This window comes from Calonectris borealis, chromosome 3 (assembly GCF_964195595.1).
Source record: "Calonectris borealis chromosome 3, bCalBor7.hap1.2, whole genome shotgun sequence".
Taxonomy (NCBI): domain Eukaryota; kingdom Metazoa; phylum Chordata; class Aves; order Procellariiformes; family Procellariidae; genus Calonectris; species Calonectris borealis.
The window spans coordinates 79,728,266-79,744,471 of record NC_134314.1 but is presented as its reverse complement, the minus strand read 5'-3'; positions in this window follow the sequence as shown (position 1 = coordinate 79,744,471).

The window sequence follows — 16,206 nt, the reverse complement described above, 5'->3', positions numbered from 1 at the left end:
GTCAGAGCAGGTGAATGTGGTGTGTGTCTGGGTTTACTTCTATATCTAATTACTTTATCCTCTTGAATTTACTGGTGTCAGTTTTCCTAATCTGGCACATGGTTTTATCACACTTTAGTGGGGGGAAGATGATCCTGAAACTCCACAGGATGCCTCTAGTTTCACAGGGAGAGATTTCTTCTTCTGGAAATGGTGTATGAGAGGCAATCTTGCTGCAGATATTGACACTTTTCTGTGCGTGACAGTCTTGTTGAGTGAATGGGAGATTAACATGGATTAGAGATCTGAATAGTGTTTGTCAGTTTGCAGCGTGTAGTTAGCTGTTTGCAGAAGCAAACCAAGATAAGCGATCAAATCCTTTAAACATCTGAATCTAATAGCTAACAAAATACTTAAGCAGTAAAGCACAATGCTAAATAAATATGACTTGATATCCAGGCCTGATGCATATCTCATGCAAGATCTTACTCTGGACATAAAGGCAAATGAAAAAGTGTGACAAAGTGACAGCCTTTCTCTTCTTATTTACTTGTTTGAATTAGGCTTGTTTTAAGGTTGCATGAAAAGTTTTGCCATCTGATAGCTCAGTGCTGATAGCTGTGCTGAAGAGTTTGGCATCGTTCAGATTTGTAGTGTGGGAATGGCTGAAGGGCTAATCTTTTCTTCTACAGAGCAGGTGTGGCTGCCTGAACCTTGAAGGGCATTAGTGGGACAGGTCTTGAAAGTCAGTATAGCCTCTGCCACAAATGGCTCTCTTCTGAGCCACACATTTAATGCTAGTGCTCCCTGACTAGGGGAGGACAGTAACTGCATCTGCCAGGATGTTTCATAATGGATTCAAGTTGACAAAGGAAGCAACTCCAAGATGCTTGTGAAAGGCCTAATCCAGTGCGGTAAGGGGGACCTCTAATCTTCTCTTGTCCTTGTTCTGCGGGATGTATGCCCTCAGTCGCACAACTTCGTGTTGGTTGAAATAACAGTGATAGATCCTGACTCTTTGTGTGAAGGTCATGTTTGTGACGTGTGCTTTAAGAGAGAGAAGGAGACAAGCCTTTGCTCTGGAGGTTGTCATCCAGTAGCTAAAAAATTGCTGGTCTCTGGAGTAAACAAAGTTGCTGTCTGTGCTGTGGTGACAGGGGAAGAGGGCTGTAACTCCATCTTCAGGACAGCTGTGTGAAATGGACCTGCAGTCCCAGTTGAGTGGTGGAAATAGACACAGTGAGAAGATGCTGGAGACATGGTCGGATACCATGTAAACAATGTAGAGCTTAAAATTAAGCTCTAACTGTGGCAAAGAATAGCAAACTAGCTAGAATGTCTGAATTGGGAGAAACGAAATTTTACGTGCAGCTTCTGTATAAAATAACTGTTTATCTTTTAACTTGCTGATGATTCACTGTTGTGACTGATTAGATCAGTAGGAAATTATTCTTCTTCGTTCTTGTTCTTACAGATTTTACCAGGTTCTACTAGTCTTTCTTTTAACAGTTCTCTTAAAGCAGTCTAACTTGCGCCATCAGCTTTGGGAGAAAATTTGACTCAGCTTCTTTGAAAAGCCTGAAAAATGCATTTAGTTCCAAATCTTGTAGACTGGCAACATGTTGTAGGGACCTGAGTTTTTCATCTTTTAACTTTTCTAGTAGTATAGATGCTAATTAAGTAATTGTACACTGGGCTCTGATTACAGGTACGGAGTGGGTTGACATGGCAACCCATTGCTTCTCTTCCCCATGAAATGTTTTACGCCAGAGTTCACTTTCAGGAATATCTAGAGCTATGGAAAGTGCTTGCTATGTGTTTGAAATGGCGGCTTCATCAGTTTGCCAGGTTTGGTGCTGGGACTGTAGTGGTTCTTGCAAGATGGTGTAAGGGGATAGGCACAGGATGTTTTCTCGGGAACTGACCCTTGGCTCCCACCTGCTGTGGCTGGAGTTGAAGATCTCCTGGCTATTGCAGAATGAGTTGAAGTAGGCTTAAAAAACCAAAAATGCCTTTCAAATTTCTTCTATGCGATTGTTTTGTGTGGGTTTTTTTGTAGTGGCCTACATATGGTACCTGTTCTCTAAATATTCCGACATAATTGTCTTTGCCTTCAAGGCGTTACAACTACTTCATTGTATTTACGTTAGTATCTTGGTGGCCTTTAAAAATGCATTGCAAGCATACTTATGACAAGTGGACAAAACTAAGGCACCAGACGGTGACTTAAATAACTGAATATCAGTGAAAACATGTGAGCCTCTTTTCCAACTGGCTTTGCTTAGACTCAGTTATGAATGTGAGGCAAAGGTGCTTCTGGATTAGCCAAGTTAACTTTTTTCTTTGCTGTAGATATTAAGGGAGAGAGCTTGTTGCCCTATATCAATCTACAGAGCTGCCTCTTAAATTTGATAATTTATTCCTGGCATAGTAATCCTTGCCCTTGCTGAAGGTCTTAGCCTTCAGCATTATTGATAGAAAGCCAGTTCTACACTTACCTGTATGTCAGACCGTCCGGCAAGAAATGTATGTGTGCAGACCAAATGTTTCCAGTGTGCTTATGCAGGCTAATTTGAGCAGAGCTTCTGATCCTTCCTACTGAGCAGAGGTACAGTATCTCAGCTGTACAGCTGGGATGAGATCAGTCCCAGGCCTTGGGAGAGAAATGGATCATTAAAATACTGCTTTGCCTAGCTTGCTCTTCCTGCCTCTTTTCATTCTTTAAAGTAGATGGACCCTGTGTGAACAGTTGGAAGAGCTTCTTCCTATGAGATGCAGCAGCTCCATATCCCTGGCTGCCAGCTGGGGGAAGTGTTTAATGACACCATAAGCACTATACAAGGCAGACGCTGACTGCAGGAGGAGCAGTGTAGGACTGTTCTCCCTAGCTGTCTGGATATAATGGCTTATGCCATTTTGAAGAGGAAATCTAACTTGGATTAGTGTGTTCCTTTCATTGTAATTAAAGACCTTCTGGTGGATGGGGAGCACCTGCAAATCCTGTTCACTTGGCTGTAGCAGAGAACACAGGTGCTGGATGCCTCCCCTGTGGCAGCTGCAGGGTGATTAATGTAGGAATTTCTGTCTGCAGCTGACAGAGGGAACTTGAGCTTCATCTTTCTTTGTCACAGTGGACAGAGAAACGCTCTGAAATTCTGTGCTACCATTGATTTGCTGCCAGATCATCTGGAGATGTCTTGGAAAAAGTGGGATAGCTCTTCCTGCACTGTCTCTCTTAGCTCTTATTTCTTCTGCAGTTATACTTGGGCATCTTGCAATGTCCAAACATACTGCTCTTGGTCACTTGATTTTACAGTCCACTAACTTGCATTGTTAAACCTGTCTTTCATCTCTCTATAAAAGTAAAGAAGTAAGATCATGTAATGGAATACTGATAGTTTTTTTTCTGTTGGGCTTTTCACAGCTGAACAAGTTAAACATTTTCAGAAAATATAATTAAAACTGGAGTTTCACCTGTTCTCATGACTCCGGAGCTTTAAAGAAGATATGAAACAGTGGAAGACTTGCTTATGGGGGTTGGGAGCGTATAGCTTTTCATACAGAAGAGGTCTCTTTGCTTATGGTCTCATCAACAGCAAAGCCTTCTAGCCTTTCAGTATCTGGCCTAGGGACTGTTTCTGGGCCTGAATAGCTGATTTTCTGATGAAGCTCATGGTTGAAGACTGTATGTGTGCTGCAGTTTAGTAGGGGAGAGATATTGCTGTCCTCTGCATGAAGAAGAGGCCTGCCTCAGAGCCCAAAGTTTTACACATAGATTTGAAGAACAATAAGTTTTTTGATCTGGTAGGAAAAGTATTGTCCTTATGAGGCTAGAAAAAGTCAAGAGTTTGGCACACTGCTTATAGAGTCAGATAACTGCTGATCTGGGCACCCAAATCTAGCTGCATGTTGCATATGACAAATTATTGTAACAAAAAGAGTATCTCCAAGACTGAAATGAATAACCTCATTGTTTCTCCTTGTTTCTGAAACATTTTGAGTTCATGTATGGCAACTTAAATAGTAAACTAAATCCATTAAAGTAGAAGCAAAAGAGCTTCCTGTGCAACTTCTCCAATTCTCACAAGAAAGCAGATATGGGAGACCAGGATCAGCTTTCCTTGCTGCTTGAAGACTTGGAATGGGCATAACTCATTCCCCAGGTGAGTGTCTTGGAGGGGGTTGAGGGCTCTTTGCTGCTGGGATGCAGTTCAGCCTGTGTGAATTAGCAGAAGTATTAAGTGACTGAAGAGGGTACCAGGTGCATACAAAGGTTTTTTGATGCATCCACTTGTGTGGTTTTTTCTCTGGTCTTCTGACTAATTTGAAGAATAAGGCTGAGGCAGCTTAAACATAAATGTAGGCTAAACCCCAGAGGTTTGGGTGCTCATGGGAGAAATTGGATTAGAAAAATTTTCATCATGTGTTGCTGTGGCACAACATGGAATTTCATAGGGCTACCAGACTTTGTGTTGTGATGGGTAGATGTGACTTTTGCTTAAGGAAAGCAAAGATTTAATTTAGGTTTTTGAATATTAGCCTGATGAGATGGATTCAGACATGTTCTTACTCAGGCCAATGAGCATTTTAGCAAACATAATACCTGGAAACATCCATAGGCAAAAGGGCCAACTGAAGCAAACAGTCTGGGTACCTCCATCTGTGATATGGGAGGTATTGCCTCTCCTGTTCTGTGTCTACATTAGTCACAAACATCTTAAGTGACTGGGTTTTTTTTTTTGGGAGGGGGGGAGGGAGAGTGGCCAGACACACAGTGAACACCTTGTATCTTTTATTTGAATATGTTACACTTCTGTAAAATACACACTGAAATAATTTCAGATAACATGTTGTACATTTCTTACCAGGTGCTGCTCTGTAGCTGGCTGTGGTCTTTCTGAAGCTGTGGGATAGAAAGGTTCACTACCAGGAGTAGCTAAGGGATGGCAGCATGAGCTTTAGCTAATGAATGCGTACTCAGTGTCTGAAGACCCTAACCCATACTATGTTGGGTGTATTATTGTATCTTTTTAAACTAGCTAGACTGAAGGTAGCAAATAAACTGCAGTCACATCTAACTGCAGGACACGCCCACAGTCTGTTGCCATGGGGACAAAGATAAGTCTCATTTTAAAGAATTGTACTGAAAACTCCCATACTCTGAGACTGCATGACCTGTAAGCAAGCAATTATGAAGCTGTTTGTTGTTGAAGGATGCAGAGGTTGATGGACTTGATTAGATCTTTAGTCTGTTCCTAGGGAAGCAACACTTAAAATTGCACTGATAGTACATCCCCAATAGTAACTTCTGAGTACTATGGCCAGCTTCCATCAGACTTGAAAAGAGGCATAGGCACTTAAACCTCTCTTCTCAAGGGTTTTATGAAAGTTGACAGACGAGCAGAGATGAGAGACTCAAAGCAGTGCCCTACCAAGGGAAGAAAAAGCAGAACTCTATTGGGCCACAAGCCAGTATGTACTATTCAATGAGATAAGCAGGCTAGGAAACCTGTAGGCTATGTCCCTGTCCAAAAAGGCAAGAGGAAGAAGGGAGTCCAGGGAACAATAGCCATAAATCTGTTGAGAAACAGGCTCTGTTAGTTCTGGTTCTTGCAGAACAACCTTGAGTTACCTTTCTTTCTGAGAAATTTTGTGTTCCCAAAAATAAGTACAGAAGTCTGCCAGCTTCTTTGTTTCCCTACAGAAGCCAGATTGCACTTATTGCAGCTACACGTTGACCTGTTTTAACCTTTCTTTGATGTAGTTACAAGACTCGCTCAGCTTTGAGAGAGAATACCTTTTAAAGGCAAAACATGTCGCTTCTCAGTGTTTGTCCGTGAGAACAAAAAGCAGTTTTTATTCTTGTTAATCGAGTGTTATGCAAACGTGAACCTTGTTTGTCTAGGAGGAACGCACAGTGCAGCGCTTGAGAAATACCCGTTTTCAGCGTGCGCCTGGGCCAGCGGAGCCCTGCCGTTCCGCGGGCGGTGCTGACACCTAGCGCGGCTTCAGTACAACTGAACAGTCGGCTCTTGAAGTTCCTGCAGAAAACTCACGTTAAACTTAGCATGTCGCAAAGCTTTTGATATTTAACAAGTTATCAGTTCAGACATCAGATAGCCCACTTGTATGCCTTGCTCATCTTTCCAGCAGCTAGCAGAACTGTTGCTGTAGTGAGCACTGCAACCTTGGGAGCCTGATGTTTTGGAAATTGTGGTTCCTTGTTACCTAGGATGACTTCCTTCCTCAGCTGGCTGAGTTTAGACCACAAAGACATATTTCTGCATTATACAAACAGACATTCATTTTCTACAGATGGAACTGCCTTAGTCATGTTACTGTCAGACTTTGGGCATTGATAATGATGCTTGTACAACTAAGACTAATGCAATACTGTGCCTTTTAATTAGTGGTAACTGTCAAGTGTCTTATCTTCTTGAAGGGAAGAGAGCAGGTCTTAGAGAGTTGAAACAAACCCAAAAAGCAGGGTGAAACTTAAACATGGCAACTAAGTATTTCTAGTCTTGAAGTTAAGCTATTGCAGAGCTTCCAGATAAATTTTTTATATCTGTGTTTTAAACTACTTTGTGATGTGTCTTGTATCCTTACACCCTAATATACTGGATGTGGTGTAAGCCTGTTGCAGATGATAACACTGAGGTGCATCTTAGAGAATAAGTATCATAGCTATAATTATTTACTTTATTGTAGCAAGACTTTATCTTAATTCTCTGCACAGCCATACGCCAACCAAGTATTAAAACAAACAGCTCCCCCTCACCCCAAATCCTGCTCCCAAAACAAATGGCAACCCATAATTATCCCATTACTGCCATAGAGTCTGAGCCCAATCTAACCTGGGAGCAGCTTCTGCTCTGAGCATGAGGTTGGTCTAGATGATCTACAGAGGTTGCTTCCAGCCTAAATGATTCGAAGAATTGGGATTTTAGCCTCTGTTTTCCCCCTGTTCTGGCTTTAAAGAGTGAGGAAGGATTCCTTCTGTGTTTCTTCTTAAATCATAGCCTGCCATTTGAATGGAAGGTGTAAGGGAAGTGCTAGTTGTTTCTTAACCAAATAAATAACCACATTGTCAACTCTTGCATAGTGTTGGGAACATGGTCACAGGGATATAGGAGTGTTGCAGACCACAACCAGTCACAGGGATACAGCATTGTTGCAGACCACAGTAACTGTGGTGCAGCATAGGGATCTGATAGGGAGACTGGCACTAGGTAACCTGGGTACAGTTGTCAGTTTAACTTTGACAGGGTTGGAATGCTATTTGAGATGCTGTACCCCACTAGGTGACATGTATTAGTCCCAGTGTCATAGAGCTCAGTTCACGTCAATCTAAAGCAGGGCTGCAATGAGGCATTTTGATATTTGTGGTATATGCATTCATCTTATTCTTTTCGAATTTCTTAGTTTCAGCTATTCCATCTTTTAAGCCTGTTGCTTAGATCTACAGCACCTTATTTTAAGCAGCAACAGCAGTGCCACAAAGGATAGCTCATTGTGAGGTTCTGAGCATGTTTGTTTCCATCAGATGGCCCCTTGGGAAGAAATGCATTAGTGGGGAGGGATGCCTCACCTCATCTCCTTGTGCATGGCTACCTCTGCTAACAAGCCATCTCAGAGGTATGGTGCCACTACACTGCAGCAAGAGCCTTGAGTCGCAGTGCATAGCTATAGCCTGTAGCTAGAGCAATGGAATTATTCTGGGGTAATGAGTAAGCTGTTAAGCTTGCAGTAACTTTGTCCAGCAGTAGAGGTCTGTCTTGTTTGGAAAAAGGATTTTTATCAGTTAAGAATGAATCATTATGGGAGAACTTGAATACCTCTTCAGTCATTTTAGGGTGGGGTTTTCTTTTTTGTTTCTTTGAATACCAATTTAAACTCTCTTTAATGATAAGAGCTGGTCTGAAAGTGCTGCATGCAGTTTAGTGAATCACATTTGCCAGTAGCTGGGAAGTGCTGGCAGTCACAGAGCTGGTGTGAGAAGCCGTAACTGGAAGCTTAGGCCTGTACCCCCCTCCCCAGCCCCCGTAGCTGAGAACAAAGCTAGAAACCACTGCCAGATCTTTAGAAGCACACTTCTTCTAATGGCTAATCACTGGGTCTGGCTGATGATGGCTAATCACTGGGACAAACCACAGCTGGGAAGTGAGCTTGTCCTTTTCTTGAAGCTTTCAAGTCAGATCTGAATTCCTTTCCAGAAAATAGGCTATAGCCAAATCCCAGTTATTTATAGGCACAAATGGATGAAAGTTCATGGCTAATGTTAGACAGGAATTGTTATAGTAGATGATCATAGTTGTTTCTTCTAAGGTTAACTCACAAAGCTACAGAGCTTCTGTCAGAATTTTTCTTTCAAACCAAATCGGCTCTAAGTATTCTCCATATCCAGTTATGTGTTAGGTCTATGAATGGAGGGACTCTGTACAGTTTAGAAGTTGTTTCACAAGCCCCTAAAAAGCACAGGTCTCCAGCGTGGGTTTTCTGTGTTACTTAAGACTCAAATCTCCTCTAGTTCTGGTGGTGTTATCTCTTAAAGTATGTGATCTTTCCTTCTTTAACCCCTTGGTGATACTGTCCTGGTATGATATGTCTCTTTAAGGTATGATGCTGTATTGCATTGAGCTATTGGAAGCTTGGTTTTAGTTTTGTTGAAATTGAGTGACCTCAGCCCGAACACAGAATCTGTCATTTGAGTCAAAACTATCATAGTTCCTGCTAATTGTCTTGCAAGTAAAGCATCCTACAACTTGGCTAACTACACAATGTACAGATGGTTCTCTTGTTCCCTCCATCCAAACTTAATGCATGTTTGTTATTAATCAATATAGATTTCAAAAATCTGTTTTCAAATTCCTTCTTAATTTTGTACATAAGCATTTGTGAGAGGCAAAATTTCTTCTGTAATGTGGTGGCCGCATATAAACTGGTCTCTCACATTAAGACTTAGCAAATTTGCTCTGTAATGGTAGTTCTTCAGGGACTTGTTTGTACAGAAGTTTTGAAAGGTAAACACGAATTCTGTATAAAATAATTGAATATCTGAAAATATATCAAATTTAGCTGAAGGTTACTGGTTTTTTGCTGTTCAGTGCACATACAGTCCTGCAATAGCTAATCCTTAATCAAACAGATCTTGCCGTTGCCCAAATCAAACTGCAGCTTATTTTATTGCTCTCTTCCCGATTTTGGTTTAACTGTCTGTCGCAAATATAACTTCAGAATCATCCAATTGACATTGTTTCTGCTGCCTTGTTGCTTTTAAAATTCTGGATCCCCTGCCATGCCTGAAAGATGAAACACCTAGGAGAAGCTGTGAATTTTCCAAGCATTAATCCTTTTGTGCGCTATTTTCAGATGACTTTGTTTATTTGGTAGGCTTTGTTTTACTGTAGGTTATGGTCTACTGCCAAAATAACTGGAATTGTAACAAAGAGTATAATCGCATTACCTTACATGAGATAATGAGATAATAACAAAGGTGATATGAAGGTTTTTTTATCTATGAGCAAAGAACTTTTATGTTGTCATTGTGATATTATATTCTGCATTCACATTTTTGGTACATCCATATAAAGTCACAATAGAAGAATAACGGTATCTTTAATCAGGAGATGAAAAAGCACTGAAGGTGAATAGAAAAAGATTTTTTTTAAAAAATCGGTAGTGTAGCTATTTCTAGAAATCTCTTTCAAAATGCTTAACAGTATGCAGGTACAGCCTTGTTGTGCCAACTATTGTGCCACTGTGTGTACCTGTGGGAGGTGCAGAATACAGGCTTTGGAACATCAACCCTCTTTCTGCTTGTGAAGTGTACAGGAGGTACTGTAGGCAGGAGGAAGCAAATAGGCTGTAACAGCAGAGCTGTGCCATTGTGCCGATTTTTCTCATTTGGAATCCCGTGTTCAGTTCCAGTCATTTCACCTTTGAAAAAGCATAGTGAAACATGGTTATTGAAACCAAATAATTGGTAGAAAATTATTAGAGAAATGGAGAGAAATTCATATGAGGAGATGAGAAGAATATTAAGCCTCTTTAGTTAAAGATGAAACAAATAAGAGATGGTTCTTTTGGTTTGTGTGTGTTGTTTTTGTGTAGAGAAGTGAAGATCAACCAATTTAAGAGGCAATTTTAAACTTTTTTCTTTCCTATATGTATGTCTAAAATGTGCAAGAATCACAAGTAAAACTAAAATGCAGGTAGATTCAAATGAATGCTAATAAATGAAGAGACTAGAACTTAAGTGTACGTATTTTATCCTAAAGGAAAGATGTGACATATTTCCAGTTGTGGGCTGGCTGTCTTTCTCTGAAGTCTCTGGCTGAAGCCATGTATTACTTCTGTTTCTATATCCTGTATAGCTATGAGCAAGGCATTAGGGTCACCAATATAATAGTTTTTGCAACTCTGAAAATGTATGCTTTTAGATCATCTGTAATCTTAGAATAATTAGACTGTCCAAAACAAAAAGGTGTCCAAGAAAGACACTTGTTAGAGCACTCTAAATACCTGCTGAGATGAAGTCTAAATCTGAGGCATTCACTTTGGGCAATAGGCTTTCCTGGTTCACTGTGCTCTAAGGAATTACCTGCAATGTGAATTTACCTTTACAGTGATTATTGTAATAAGAACATTATATAGTATAAAAGCTTATCCATTCTCATACCAACTTAACCACCTGAATAGAATCATAGAATCATTAAGGTTGGAAAAGACCTCTAAAGATCATCAAGTCCAACCGTCAACCCAACACCACCATACCCACTACACCGTGTCCCTAAGCCCCTCATCTATATGTCTTTTAAATACCTCCGGGGATGGTGACTCAGCCCCTTCCCTAGGCAGCCTGTTCCAAGGCCTGACCACTCTTTCAGTAAAGAAATTTCTCCTAATGTCCAGTCTAAACCTCCCTTGGCGCAACTTGAGGCCATTTCCTCTCATCCTAACGCTGTTACTTGGGAGAAGAGACCAACCCCCATCTCACTACAACCTCCTTTCAGGGAGTTGTAGAGCGCGATGAGGTCTCCCCTCAGCCTCCTCTTCTCCAGGCTAAACAGTCCCAGGTCCCTCAGCCGCTCCTCATAAGACTTGTGCTCCAGGCCCTTCACCAGCTTCGTTGCCCTTCTCTGGACACGCTCCAGCACCTCCATGTCCTTCTTGTAGTGAGGGGCCCAAAACTGAACACAGGATTCGAGGTGCGGCCTCACCAGTGCCGAGTACAGGGGCACGATCACCTCCCTAGTCCTGCTGGCCACACTATTTCTGATACAGGCCAGGATGCCGTTGGCCTTCTTGGCCACCTGGGCACACTGCCGGCTCATGTTCAGCCGGCTGTCAGCCAGCACCCCCAGGTCCTTTTCCTCCGGGCAGCTTTCCAGCCACTCTTCCCCCAAGCCTGTAGCATTGCCTGGGGTTGTTGTGGCCGAAGTGCAGGACCCGGCACTTGGCCTTGTTGAACCTCATACAATTGGCCTCGGCCCATGGATCCAGCCTGTCCAGGTCCCTCTGCAGAGCCTTCCTACCCTCCAGCAGATCAACACTCCCGCCCAACTTGGTGTCGTCTGCAAACTTACTGAGGGAGCACTCGATCCCCTCGTCCAGATCATTGATAGAGATATTGATATTATTCACTTAGATTTACTCTGCCTATTGTAAAGTTCAGGAGAAGTTAAGAATCTGTGTTCAAAATCTGACCTTCCACAGCTGTTGGAAGTGTTAGTTTGTAGGCCAATAATAATTTACTGTTATGGCATATTTCCAGTATATCTCTAAGTTACATATCTACCATAAAGGCATGAGAAAGCAGCCCACAGCATAGAAACCCTGGGCAATTCCAGGTCACAGCCAGAGCTGAATGATCAAGTTACTTCTTCCGTAGCAGTTTTGCCTTTTTTTTTTTTTTGCAGTGACTTTGTGTTCAGAAGGACACTTTTGAATGCTGCTTTTTTTTTTCCTTCCCACCTTCCTCTGTCCATCCCTTCAGGACACTGTAAAAGTATGCCTAAAATTTGAATCTGAAAGCAGAACCATTCATGCGCTGTCTCCTTAGAGCCCTGCTTTCACTGGATCCCTGTACATGCATCTGCATCTACGAGGTCAGAACCAGCATACTGGTGGGAAGGTGGTGATATGACCTTGTACTTCTGAGATGATATTTTCCAGATGCTTCTAACACAGCTGTCACTTTAGGTTTTGGAATTACTGTCTTTTTATTCAAAATAAGTAAATAAAAAAAGAAAGAGCTCAATCCTATCCCTAAGTGAAAGAAAAGGAAGTGTCAAAACTCTAATGTATTTTGCAAATTAGGTTCTCGTTTTCCAGGCAGTCCTACCAGTCAGTTGCAATTGCAATGACAACAATAGCTCATAAAAAGTACATTGTGCTTAAAGCTCAAGTCCAAAATTCAGTTTGCTTAAGTAGTCCTTGCTCACAAGTGTTGTTTATAGAAAGCTTTCTCTGTGATCAGAGCTTGAGCATACAAGTTATGTCTCCTTTAACAGAAGCATGTTTTCCTGTCCATCGCAATGGTAGTGGTTCATGTCTGTCTTGCAAAAATGCTGGATTTAACCTTTTTATTGCTGGAAAGTTAGCTCTATCTGTAAGAGTATGATGGAAATTAACTATCAGGGTTCCCCAAATTGTAACTCAACTATATTATACCTGTGGATAAAAATAAATGCTTGAAATTGCAGAATAGCAACTTTCATCGTCTTTCAAAGAAATCTTTATCAAGAGAGATTATATCACACTGAGTACTGATCTTAAAATTAAAAAAAAAAAAAGAAAAATAAAGGTGAGAGTCAAAAAAACCAAACAAACAACCAAAAACAACCCCCCAAAACCCCCCCAAAAACCTGCTTGTCAAGGGACCATTGTGTCCTTTGCATTTTCCCAATGCAAAGGGTTAGGCTGCTAACTAGGGTCTGGTACTTACCTAGTAGACATAGTGCATCATGATTTTGATAAGACAGTAATTGCAGAACCACACTGTGTGGCACTTCGGAGCTGGGTCCTCAAGAGAGGAGAGCCCATCAAGGGTGGATCTGAATTTCAGATCCAGCAGCTTCCCTGGGGATACTGCTGGCTGGATGCTTCAGAGCCCAGCAATGCAGCCTCATCCGGAAAGTACAGCTGTTTATTTTGGTGCCCCTGTGGCAGCTGGACATTTGTTACAATCTCCTCATTGTGGGTGAGGAGTGAAACTCCTTTGAAATGTTGACTGCTTCCATGATACTCTTTCTATACGTGGAAAAATTCAGTGTCTTTGGGTCTCATTTCTGTTCAGAGGCAGTTCTTTAAATGTCAGGGTCCTAGGTGTAAGTATTTGCAAAGCATGTACTTCTCAGAAAATAAATTTATTTGCAAGTTTGTTAGGCATGTGATCCTGTCCATGAGTGATTTTCCTGAGGGGGTCCTTCTCTGGAGCATCATCCCATGACTTGCAGTGGACCTTTACAAAGAAGCCTAGATTTCAGTTTCAGGGTTGAAAAGTCGGGGTGCAGTCAAGACTGAGCTGTCATAGCATGGCTGGCAGTGTCCTGCTGCCTAAATCACACCAGAGCTTCATGAGCTATGGTATGATCACACTTTTTGATAAAACTTCTTTGCTTTTGGCACATTTGAAAACATAGAGCTTCATAGAACTACAGACCGGTCAGCCTGACCTCGGTGCCGGGGAAGATCATGGAGCGGTTGGTTTTGAGGGTGCTCATGAGCCATGTCCAGGACAACCAGGGGATCAGGCCCAGCCAGCATGGGTTCATGGAAGGCAGGTCCTGCTTGACCAACCTGATCTCCTTCTATGACCAGGTGACCCGCCTAGTGGATGAGCGAAAGGCAGTGGATGTGGTCTACCTGGACTTCAGTAAAGCCTTTGACACTGTCTCCCACAGCATTCTCCTAGAGAAGCTGGCGGCTCAAGGCCTAGACAGGCACACTCTTCGCTGGGTAAAAAACTGGCTGGACGGCCGAGCCCAGAGAGTTGTGGTGAACGGAGTTAAATCCAGTTGGCGGCCGGTCACGAGCGGTATTCCCCAGGGCTCAGTACTGGGGCCGGTCCTGTTCAATATCTTCATCAATGATCTGGACGAGGGGATCAAGTGCTCCCTCAGTAAGTTTGCAGACGACACCAAGTTGGGCGGGAGTGTTGATCTGCTGGAGGGTAGGAAGGCTCTGCAGAGGGACCTGGACAGGCTGGATCGATGGGCCGAGGCCAACTGTATGAGGTTCAACAAGGCCAAGTGCCGGGTCCTGCCCTTGGGTCACAACAACCCCATGCAACGCTACAGGCTTGGGGAAGAGTGGCTGGAAAGCTGCCCAGAGGAAAAGGACCTGGGGGTGCTGATTGACAGCCGGCTGAACATGAGCCGGCAGTGTGCCCAGGTGGCCAAGAAGGCCAATGGCATCCTGGCCTGTATCAGAAATAGTGTGGCCAGCAGGAGCAGGGAGGTGATTGTGCCCCTGTACTCGGCACTGGTGAGGCCGCACCTCGAATCCTGTGTTCAGTTTTGGGCCCCTCACTATAAGAAGGACATGGAGGTGCTGGAGCGTGTCCAGAGGAGGGCAACGAAGCTGGTGAAGGGCCTGGAGCACAAGTCTTATGAGGAGCGGCTGAGGGACCTGGGACTGTTTAGTCTGGAGAAGAGGAGGCTGAGGGGAGACCTCATCGCGCTCTACAACTACCTGAAAGGAGGTTGTAGTGAGATGGGGGTTGGTCTCTTCTCCCAAGTAACAAGCGTTAGGACAAGAGGAAATGGCCTCAAGTTGCACCAAGGGAGGTTTAGATTGAACATTAGGAAAAATTTCTTTACTGAAAGAGTGGTCAGGCCTTGGAACAGGCTGCCCAGGGAAGTGGTGGAGTCACCATCCCTGGAGGTATTTAAAAGACGTGTAGATGAGGCCCTTAGGGACATGGTGTAGTGGGCATGGTGGTGTTGGGTTGACAGTTGGACACGATGATCTTAGAGGTCTTTTCCAACCTATATGATTCTATGATTCTATGATTTAGAGGAACAAGTCTTTGACACTCTGGCTATTCTAAAGAGGAGTCTTTAATGAGAAAAACATTTGGTGGGGGCACTGAATTAGGTTTCCAAATATAATTCACTTCCACTCTGGTGTACAGTGTTACAAACCTTACCTAACCAGTGGTGATATTTGATCACTAGAGAACATGTAGAGTGAAAGAAGAGCCAATTACTATGTTAAAATATACTGAGAATACTGTCAGAATTTGTAATTTCCTTTGTTTTCACCAATGAATGCTGTAGAAAGCGCAGAGTAAAATGTGATTGGGAATCATCTTGTGATCATCTTCAAATGTGTGTGTGGCTTTTGGTAACCAGATAAACTATGCATATATGTAAAGAAGTATGGTGTTAAGGATGTATTTATAGCCTGCAGCCTTTTGTTATCCTGTTGCTCTGTTCATAACTTCCATTCCTTTCCCCTGTCTCCTGCAAAGGATGTTTCTAGTAGTATGTATGTGAAGCTATAGGGAGACTGTGAGAAATGGCCGCAGAGCTGCATGCGACAGGACAGGGAAAAATTTTGGACATGGGTATTCCCCCTCCCTGCACTCCTTAACCCTGTCACCTACATTGGCACGTACACAGAGGTGTCCCTCTTTGTCTTCTTCCAAACTTAACTATAGGCCTTGACTGTATTAGAAATAAGGTATGGTCATCTCACGTTTTTAACTAATATGAGTTTTGCAACCAGTATGCAGTGTAAAGTCCTAAATAACTCAAGCTTACTTAAAAGCAGCCCAAAATTACAGCAGGGCTGTGAATCATAATGCACCTCTTGAGGATAACCTGATTTTTGTATTCTGAGGGGGAAAAAAAAGTATGAATTATTGTGAGTTTGTGTGAAATCTCCTGAAAAAGCTCGTGGCTGTTGGAAAGGTTTGCAAATGGCTAAACTAAGCATCTTTAAATAGCTGCTGTGTACTGATGTTGCTTAAAAAGGCTTGTAAATAGAAATCAGATTGAAGGTGGCTTGGATTGATAATACGGATTTAAAGAAACTACATGGAGCTGTTTTACCCTCACAAAACTCTAATAAAGAGGGGAAGGGGAAGTCTGCATCAAACCTTGATCACAGTGTCCAAATTCACAGCAGAACATGGAGTGAATCCCTTAAAACCTTGGCCATAAGACTTCTTAAGCTTTGCGATATAACAAATTTCAAGAAATGAAGTATGCCGCTTTT